Source organism: Panthera pardus, unplaced genomic scaffold (genome assembly GCF_024362965.1).
Source record: "Panthera pardus isolate Hobbes unplaced genomic scaffold, ASM2436296v1 HiC_scaffold_26, whole genome shotgun sequence".
NCBI lineage: Eukaryota > Metazoa > Chordata > Mammalia > Carnivora > Felidae > Panthera > Panthera pardus.
The window spans coordinates 25,541,311-25,549,463 of NW_026526832.1; the positions used below are offsets into that span (position 1 = coordinate 25,541,311).

The 8,153-nt window shown below is 54.2% G+C and overlaps 1 long non-coding RNA gene across 1 annotated transcript; it reads right to left on the reverse strand.

The window, feature by feature from the left end:
* Window positions 1-2,055: 2,055 nt before the first annotated feature.
* Window positions 2,056-3,008, reverse strand: LOC109268027 (uncharacterized). Its single transcript, XR_002080428.1, has 2 exons — window positions 2,942-3,008; window positions 2,056-2,284 (listed from the first exon to the last, which is right to left on the reverse strand). It is a non-coding gene; the product is annotated as an uncharacterized LOC109268027 (long non-coding RNA).
* Between the last annotated feature and the right edge of the window lie 5,145 nt (window positions 3,009-8,153).

The window sequence follows — 8,153 nt, forward strand, 5'->3', positions numbered from 1 at the left end:
AATCGATTGTCACCTTCTTAATTTAAGCCAGTTTCTGTTTTAAATTGCACTTTCTGCCTCGCTTGCCTCTCAGGTTTGCTCCAGACCACAAGGTTACCCTGTGCCTTCACATCCAGAACAAAGATGCTCCGTGCTCCTCTCAGGGACGTCATGGTAGGGGGCTCAGTGTGGGTAGGTTGGGAGAGGTACCCAGAGGTGGCACTTGAAGGACAGAGGCATCTCAAATGGGGGTGGGGGTGGGAGGCATTTCAGGCAGAAGGTCCAGCTTTGGCAAAAATAGGGATTCAAAGGGCGCCTGGGTGGCTCAGTTGGTTAAGCGTCCGACTTTGGCTCAGGGGTCATGATCTCGAGGTCTGTGAGTTCGAGCCCCTCGTCAAGCTCTGTGCTGACAGCTCTGAGCCTGGAGTCTGCTTTGTATTCTGTGTGTCCCCCTCTCTCTGCCCCTCCCCTGCTCTTGCTCTGTCTCTCTCTCAAAAATAAATAAACATTAAAAAATTGTTTATGGACTCAAGAGGCTTCATGCTGATGAGGCATGAAAACAGGTGTGGGAAGAGACGATGCTGGAATATGGTGAGAAGTCACCTGCAACTTCTCTGTGGGTCTTTGAGGAGCGAGCAGATCCGGGAACCAGAGGGATGTGAGGCTGAATCCCGGGACAGCAAAGAGATGGGGAGGAGGAGCTGGGTTTGAAAACTTGTTCAGAGGTGAAACCGGCAGAACCTGTGAGGCCTCTCCCCACTTCACTGGGCCTCACCTTGCCCTCCCCAGGTGCACTTCTCACGTGGAGTGAAGGTTGTCCTCTGAGCAGGTGGTCATGGGGGGCAGAGGTGATGCAAGCCCACTGCTGGGCCTCAGGGGGGTCGTCTGATGCCACCTCCCAGGTTGGCATTTCTGGTAGGTGGACCCCAAGAAGCATCTGGGGAAAAAGTCTTCTTTTAAATGGGTCTGCAGGGGACTACCACGCAGAGAGGAGTGTGGGGCTGTGCCCCCTGCTCCGAGGCTCGCTCTCCACCTCTGTCTCCGTCAGCAACCCCCCCCCCCCCATCCCCCTTCTCTCCAGCCTGGCACAAGAGCGAGGCAGCCTGGCTGCCTTGGAAGACCTGAGCTCTGGTTCCCAGAGCTGCAGAAGCGGAAGGGGAGGGCCCTGAGCCAGGGGACCCTCGAGGGGCTTGGGATCCTGCCAGCTCTGCCTGGCCTGATCACAGCTCTCACCTGGCTTTCTCCCTCCACGCCCCCCCTTCCCAGCATCATAGCACCCTGTCACCTAGTGCCTTCTTTGAGCATCACCAGCTCTACACCTGCTGGCAGAGTGCGGGGGTGCGTGTGAACGCACTCCCAAATCGGGCCCTTGGCCGTGTTACCATATACCTGCTTTGCTTCAAGCCTGGGCTCACAGCTCTAAGGAGAGGCACGGAGGCCTCTGTGCCCCTGAACTTCTGGGTTACTCCTCTTGGCACCTCTCACCACATCACCTAGGTGTGTGCTTCCACATTGGCTTCCTGCTACCCTGGGTGCCTCCTGTGGGCAGACGCCTTATTATGACCCAGCATGAGGCATGCGCTCACTGCAGAAAGGGAGTCTTTGCCTTTAGGGTGCTCTCTGTAGCCACCTGGAGCTGCTTGCTGTCTTGCTCTGAAAGTCAAGCTCGAAGCTGATTCACGGTGCAAGGCACCCCCGCACCCCACAACAGAGGCTCACATTAGAGATGGACGATAGCTGGGGAGCACGTGGAGCGCCCGGAACTCTTCCAGGCGGCTGGAGAGCGTGCCAATGGACGCGTGCGTTGCGGAGCGGAATCTGACGAAGAGAAACCTGTGGCTTCCTTCTAATCCAAGCGGAACGAGGGCTCGCGTCCGCTGGAGGCTTCATTCACCATACAGAGCCCGAACGTGGAAACAAACCCCAAACAGGACAACGGAGAACTAGATGGCGACACGCTGATGCAGTGGAATACTCCTCCGCAAAGAAAGGACCAGCCGCTGTTCGACGTACAACATAGATGAGTATCACAGGCAATGCGTTAAGCTCAAGAAACCAGACACAAAAGAGCCCCGATGGCATGATTCCATTTATATAAAGTTCAGGAACAGGCAAAGCTAATCGATGGTAATAAAAGCCCGTGGTGCTTCTGCTGAGGGTGTGGGATTGGCAAGGCAGGAACATGAAGGAAGCTTCTCTGGAAGGTTCTCTGGCTTGATGTAGGTGGTGATTACAGGGGTGTATGCATACGTAAGGCAATCATCAAGCTATAAGCTCCAGATGAGCGTATTCTGTGTATGTTATTCTGCAATAAGAAAGTTAAAGTGGGGAGGGAGGCTTTTAAAAGGGCTTCTGAGATTCTAATTAGTTCCTTTAAACCCCACTGTAGCTTTTTCAGCAAAAAAACGAGGGAGGCCCACATGGCCTACGTTTTCTTCGGGATCCCAGAGGATTCTAATTTATGGGCAGAGAGGCCCAGGGCTAAAGCCTTTCCCAGCCGTGGGCCAAACAAGATCAAGCTGGCTGCCTCCCGGGTCGGCAGCCCGGTGCAGGGCCCGTGCGCCGGCCAGGAGGGTGGGCACCGGGCGGAGGCGTCCCGATGACCCTCGGCCCGGAGCTGCAGCCGGACCCCGCGCCTCCTCTGGGTCCTGGGAGCTGCCCGGCGCAGCGGTGTTTCCAGCGCTTAGGGCCGGGAGCTAAGCCGCAACTCCGCTCCAGGAAAATATTTGTTCAGGGACTTGGCACCACCAAAGAGGAAATAAAAGCCACCGTGGAGTGAGCGGGCGGCGCTGCTGCGGGTTGCTTTGTCTGCCCCTGCAGACTGCCTCGGCGGGCCCTGAGGCCCCGGGATCCAGCCCCACTAACAGGCCTGCTCGAGAGCCGAGCCTGGGTGCCAGCTGTGCGTTCATTTATTTCAGGAAATCATCTGTCAGTTCCGTCAGCAATCGCTGTTGAAACCCACCGTGTGCCAGGCATAGAGCTGGGCCCTGGACGCTGTCGGTGAACCAGGGCCTGTCCTCACCTTCCAGGCCATTGCGAGGTAGTGATTGGGGCGGGGGGGGGGGGGGGGGGGGTGCTGACGGGCGGAAGAGGCCTCACGGCGTGGTAGGAGCGACGGCCTGACAGAGGTGAGGCCAGGGTGCTGGGGAGCCAGCCAGGCAGGGCGAGACGGTGAGCAGCGGGGGAGGGGGCATGGGCAGGCGCCTGGTGCCAGGCTGAAGGAGGAAAAAAGCAAAATTAAGAGGCAGTTGGAGGGGCTGAGTTTTCCAGGTGGATGGAACAGCATGGCCAAAGGCCCAGAGGTAAGAGAGAGCAAGGGGCTCTGGGGCGTGGAAAGCGGATGGGGCTGGCTGTGGCGGACCCAGGAGTCGGGAGACTGGAGGGGAAGCAGCCGCTGGCGCCAAAGGACCTCCCAGTGAGAGCGCAGGAGCATGGACTTTATCCCCAGGGCAGCAAAAGTTTTTGTTTGTTTTGCAACATTTAAACACATTGATTTTGATTCTTTTTGATATAGAAAAGTACAAAGAAGAAAACTAAATCGGCCTCAAATCCCACCACCCAGATATTTCCCGATGACATTTTTAAAAGTAAAACACGCCGTGCACACGATCAGAAATCCAAGCAGAATAATAAAGTACGCAGTGAAAAGAGAAAGCCTCCTCCTCCACACCTGTCTCTCTCGCCAAACGCAATTTCATTTTGGAGGGTTTTGGTGTGTGCTTCCAGAAATTTTTCCATGCGTATACTTGTGAGGATAAGCCTATGCTTTTTCAAGAGTTGCACCCAAAGGAATGGTTCCAACCGTGGACATCTGTAGCTCCTTTTCCCGACTCAGTGTCACCTTGGTCCCTCTCCATTCTTCTTAATGTCTGTGGAGCATTTCGCAGTGTGGACAGAGCATTAGTGACTCGACTCTCCCCTCCTGGCGGGCATCTTATTTCCAGGCCTCTGCCCTGGTGAACACCGTGGGAGGAAGCCTCCCCACACCTCCGTCGTACAGCAGGTGTATCATACATGACGAAGTGTTCTGAGTACAAACCGTGGGCCACTTTCTAGCAGTGGGTCCTGGATGGAAGGCGATATCCCTCACGATGACCCTCCAAAAGTTTCACCAATGTGCCACACCTGTCACCATACCCACACGACATGCGAGAGACTCCTAGACAGCGCCCCCCCCCCCCGGCCACGTTACCACCCATACCCACAAATTGTTCCATTTTCTTTTCCCCCCGCTGTGGTGGGAGAGGGAGACAGTATCACATGCTTGATTTTCACTTATTGAATTGTAAATGCAGTTAGGAATCTTTTTATATGTGTTTGCTATTTGTATTTCTTTTTTCATAGGACAGCTGCTTTTTCATGTTTTTTTGGCATGTTTTCCTAATGGGCCTTTTGTCTTTTCCTAATGGATTGGCATGGGTTCCTCATGTGCCAGCGATTTTGAGGGAGCAGACTGTCGGGTTCTGGTGTCCGAAATATCCCTCTGGCGGCAGTGTGAGGGACAGAGGCGGCGGGTCAGCTGGGAGGCCGGTGCAGGGGTCCCTGTGAGAGGTATAGGGCCTGGAACAAGCGGCCTTGGGGAAGGAAGGTGCAAAGACATTCAGTAAGGAAGACCAACAGGACGAGCCAGTGGATTGATTTTTTGCACAATAGTCCAGGGCACCTTGGGGTCAGTGAAAACAAACAAACAAAAAAAAACCCCCGACGACATTGCCAACTGCCCTCCCCAAAAGTTGTGACATAGAATTCATACTGATAAGACACATAGTTAGGCCTGAGCCCCCACGGGCCACCTGCCTGGTTGTTTGTGACCACCCCCCCGCCCGCTACTGTGTGGAGCATGGAGAGGTGGGGTGACCAGGAGGTGGGAGGTGTCAAGGATGGTTCCCAGGTTCCCACTTCAAATATTATGGTCCCATAAACCATGGAAATGTCTCAGAAATTCCAGTATTTCAGCACATAGTTACCGATTGACCCACATCAGTCAGCGTTAGGCTGAAGCGATCCAGAGTCCCCTAAAAGGGAAATAGGGGTGCACTGGGCCTCAGCAGGTGTGTTGGGAGGTGTGGGAGGAGGCACGGGCTGATGACGGCTGAAGAGGGATGGGGGTGGGGAGGTCCCCGAGTGGGCTCAGGCTTCAGGGTACCACTCCCTTCTCTGGGCAAAGCAGAGGGCCTGGCGCACAGGAGGCACTTTGGAAATATCCACTAAGTCAAATTGGTTAATATTCAAATTTGTGTTAAGGTCAACACGAGTGGAAAAAGAGACAGAAAAGGAAATGTAATTTTTTTCTTTTTCTTTTTTTTTTTAAATTAAGATCTATTTTACATACAGCAAAACTCACTGTCGTACAATTCTTCTACAAACGCAAGCAGCCATGTAACCACCATCACAAATACACCATAGGTCAGTTTCAGCACCCTGAAAACTCCCCGGGGCCCCTCTGTAGTCGAAACCCTACTCCCTACCCAGCCCCTGGCAACTGCTGATCCGCTTTCTGTCCTGACAGTTTTGCCTTTTCCAGATGTCCTGTAAATGGAATCATATACCATGAGCCTTTTGGGTCTGGCTTCTTTCATGTAGGAGTCTGCCTTTGAGCTCCATCCAAGCTGTGGGTACAGCAGGCTCCTTTTTATTGCTGAGTAGTGTTCCATGGTACGGATATGGTGACTTCACTCATAATCACCCCAAACTAGAACAACCCAAATGCTCTTCAACTGTTAGGATTTCCTCATTTCTAGATTCATAAATCAGTACTTCCTTTGTCCAAGTTCAAATCCAGATTTCAGATCCAGAAAGCATGGTCCTTGTTGCCTGAGGGAGAGAAGTTACCTGTGAGAGCCTGCGGGTTCACAGATACCTTTGTCTAGTAAGAGAAAGGACCTTTTCCTCCAGGCCCATGAACTTTGAACCTGGACAATAGGATATTGACCCCCTGCTTGCTCCTTGACCCAGGCAAAGCTTTCACAACCACATGGGGCAGCCCGGATTGGGGCCTCCCACCGTTAAAAGCAGCAAGATGCTGAAATCTGCAAGCCTGGGAGGCAAGGAAGCCTGAGGCCCTGTGGGAGCCTCAGAGGTGGCCTGTGCGGTGTCACTGGGCTGCCTCGCCCCCTCCCTCCCCCCGCCACGGGCAGTCTGGACCCCAGAGACCTTGCCAGGGGAGCAACTTCAATCCTAAACCTATCGAGCCCTTCCTAGGACAGAAGCCCTGGCCGGCCAGGACCCACACTGGCTGGCACACCTGCTCCAGCAGCCCCAGGTCTGAGGGCTTCCGAGGGCGGGGGCTCTTAATGCTCATGTCAAAGTGAAGGTGGTGTGGGGGGAGTGGGAGGTGTGGTTACCCCTTCAGAACTCATGGAGAAGGCAGAATGGCATGATGGTTGAGACAAAGACTGGAGCAGAAGCCTGGGCTCAAAAGCCTGGTTGTGCCATCTACCGGTCACGTGATCTCCCTCACAGGGTGTCCTGAGGACTCAGTGAGGTATTACGTGGACAGCATGTAGTCTGTTGCTGCCTTGTGGTAAATAATAGACACTGTGGTTAAACCGGTGACAGCATCACAGGCTAGCAAGGTGCAGGAGCCTGAGTGTGGACATTCACCAGCTAGTGTTCTCTCCCTCTGGACACAATTTCCCAGTCCCCTAGGATGTAGCCGTAGGTGAGATCACCCCTCGCATCTTCCAGAACTCTGCCAGGGCAGGGTGACCTGACCTGGTGATAACCACACCCAGGGACTTTGAGGATGCAGATCCCAGCACTCACCCTCCTGGGAGGTGGTCCCCGCAGCCTGAGATGAGGGGCAGAAGGTCTACACCAGGCCCGAGGGGTTCCCGATGCAGACGCAGCCAAGCCTCCCTGGTGGCTCCAGTTTGGCTAATCGTGAGCCACAACAGAACCTGAGGCACGTGGGTTTGTTCAAGTTCAACTAGTGGCTGGCTGTCCAGAGTCCATAGAAGGAGGGAGAATTTTATCAACTCTTCTCTGTACCACGGGTCCTCAAGGCTATTTGAAATGTTGATATATTTTTCTTTTTTTAAACTAGGATGTTTTGCCATATCAGGTGTGCCTCTGCTGGACCTCACTAGAGAAGTCTCGTTTCCTGGTGTGACAGACAAGCCTCTGTCAGGCATCACAGTGCAGACACAGAGCAGGGCTTTGCTGTGAGCAGCAAGGCCACATCATCACTGTTTGCGAGGTGGGCCTAGCTGTCCCTGAGATGCGCCCATCAGCTGCTGCTCAGCGCAGGCTGGCCGCGCCCTCCCCGGTGGGGCTCCCACCCACAGGCCAGGTGTCACCACTCTCAGCTCCTCCTATTCTCCCCAGGTCCTGGGACTCAGTGGTAGTGCGGGTGTCATTATCGCTCCCATTCCACACGTGAGGACGCAGGGCTGGAGCTGCAGGCACCCTGTGCTCCCCCGCCCCCATCCCAACTCAGTTATGTGGCCCAGGGTGGGGGCAGGAGAAGGGCTGGTGGAGGAGGATGTGGGGAGTTGGCCTCTACGCCCCTCTGGGGCCAGGCCCAATGGTCAGCCCTCCTCAGCCCTGTCTTTCTGGCCCCCTTCCTCACCTGCACCCACAGACACACCAGGTTTCTCCCAGGAGCCAGAAGCAGGCCCCCACCCTGCGGAGGATGGGCCCAGAGCCTGGGAACTAGCTGCGGGACCCGGAGAAGCTCACACCTCCTCAGGCCTCCGTCTCCTCATTTGAAAAGCAGGAACACCAGTGCCTACCTTCAGGTTCAGATAACACTGTGCAAGGGATATTTAAAAATTCCACCTCCTGATTATTAATAATAGCTACTATCTACACTGTGCCTGGGATGTGTCAGGCCCTACACACACCTACCTTCTAATTTTAGGGACACAGAGTGGCACAGTGGTGGCAGCAGGAGCTTTGGAGTTACACCCCGCTTTACTTACTGTGTGACTATCAACTCCTCAGAACCTCAGTTTACACATCTGTGAAATGGGGCTAACAACTCCAATCTCATAGGGCTATGGGGGGATTATGGAAGATAATGTGAGTAAAGTGCCTTTCCCTGTGGGCACTTTGCAAGCATTCCATCAATAGTGGATGTTACTCTTATGTTCACAAAAACCCTGAAAGGCAGATATAACCACCTCCATTTTACAGATGAGGAAACTGAGGCCCTACGCCATTACTTGGTATAG